The 1,795-nt window shown below is 52.5% G+C and overlaps 1 non-coding gene across 1 annotated transcript; it reads left to right on the plus strand.

Moving 5' to 3' along the window:
* Positions 1-827: 827 nt before the first annotated feature.
* Positions 828-901, plus strand: trnar-ucu. Its single transcript has one exon. It is a non-coding gene; the product is annotated as a tRNA-Arg (tRNA).
* The last annotated feature ends 894 nt before the right edge of the window (positions 902-1,795 follow it).

Here is a 1,795-nt window from a genome sequence, read left to right on the forward strand (position 1 = left end):
TCCTCATCTCCGTCCTAAATGGGTGACCCCCTTATTTTTAAACAGTGACACCCCCCCCCCTCGAGTTCTAGATTCTCCCACAAGAGGAAACATTCTCTCCACATCCACCCATTCCAAAACCCCCTCGGGGTCCTTAAAGGTTTCAATCCAGTCGCCTCTCGCTCTTCTAAACTCCAGCGGGTACGAGCCTAACCTGTCCAACCTTTCCTCAAGAGACAACCCACCCATTCCTGGGATTAGTCCGGTAAACCTTCTCTGAACTGGCTCCCAACCCATTTACGTCCTTCCTTAAATAAGGAGACCTGTACTGGACACCGTGCTCCAGATGTGGTCTCACCAGTGCCCTGGACAACTGGAGCAGGACCTCCCCACTTCTGTATTCAATCCCCCTCCCAATAAATAATAACTTTCCGAATTACTTGCTGTCCCTGCACACTGGGTTTATGTGATTCACGGACCAGGTCACCCAGATCCCTGCCCTGAAACAATGGGGCCATGGCTCTTTGGGGAGGGAGTGTTTGGCCTGCGAGAATTCCTCAGCTCTTGTTTTGCTCTTCCAGAGAGCCAGTGTGGACTCGAAGGGCCGAACGGCCTCCTTCTTGCACTGCAGGGTCACTGTGACCCTGCGTAACACCCTCCCCTTGTTTGCTTTTGCCAAATCCAGGTCCCGGCTGGCTTGCAATCCAGATCCAGAGTTTTCACACGGCTCTCTCCCTCTCCCTCTCTCTCTCTCTCTCTCTCCAGCTCTCTGCACATCCCGATTGCAATAGCTCAGACCTGAATTTTCTCTGCAATTCCACTATAGAAGGGGGACTCAAAGCAGGTCAGTCTCTGTGGCGCAATGGATCAGCGCGCTGGACTTCTAATCCAGAGGGTCCGGGTTCGAGTCCCGGCAGAGATGTTGATGCAAAATATATTTTTTTTTCCCACCTCTTCAAAAGGGAACAAGAAAATCCTAATGAAGTGCCTCCAATTCAGCATCTAAAGCATTTGCATTCGCAGTGTGCACGCCCCGGCACTTGCCGGCCTGTCCCTGATCTGCACCTTCATTCCTTTAATTTTTGAAAGAGAGGAGGAGTTGGGGGGGGGGTGGGTGGTGGGGGTGGAAAGAGTTGCATTCAGATGTTGGCAAAATGCGTGCAAAATAAGAAATGCTTTGCATTTGGCTCTGGTGGTTGCCTCTATTTGCACACTGAGGGAAGGCGATTGCATTCAACTGGAATTAAAGTTTCTTGTTTATTCTTATTACATTTTGCAATCCAGGGGCTCCTGCCTGAATCAAAGAGGTTGAAGGCACCAGAGGACCCCGGCCTTCTGCCGGGAGGGGACCTGATCAGCCTTTGAACAGCGAGGGCGGGACCAAGGTGGGTTCTTGGTGGAGGGAAGGAGAGCGCTGTCCAGGGTGCTGAAGTTCGGCCCTGGGGGGGATTGCCGCTGTCCCTGGTGCTGATTCGGGGTCTTGTCCAATCTGCAAGTGTGAGTCAAGAGCATCCAGGACAACAGAGGGGGCATGCACACAGCGTCCAGGTGCCAAGCAACTCATCAAAGGTGCTGCACAGGAGAGCGATGGAGAAGGAATTGACACCGAGCGGCAGTAAGGAGACATTAGGGGCAAGAGACCCAAAGAACAGCCATAGAATGCGGTTGAAGGGACGTCTTGAAGGAGGAGAGAGAGAGAGAGAGAAAGAGAGAGAGAAAGAGAGAGACAGAGGGGGTTCCAGAGATAAAGGGACTCCAAGTGTGGAGTGATGGATGCTGAAGGGGCGAGAATTCAAGGAAGGCCCAGGTCACGGAG

The sequence above is a fragment of the Carcharodon carcharias genome (genome assembly GCF_017639515.1).
Source record: "Carcharodon carcharias isolate sCarCar2 chromosome 24 unlocalized genomic scaffold, sCarCar2.pri SUPER_24_unloc_14, whole genome shotgun sequence".
In the NCBI taxonomy this organism is placed as follows: domain Eukaryota; kingdom Metazoa; phylum Chordata; class Chondrichthyes; order Lamniformes; family Lamnidae; genus Carcharodon; species Carcharodon carcharias.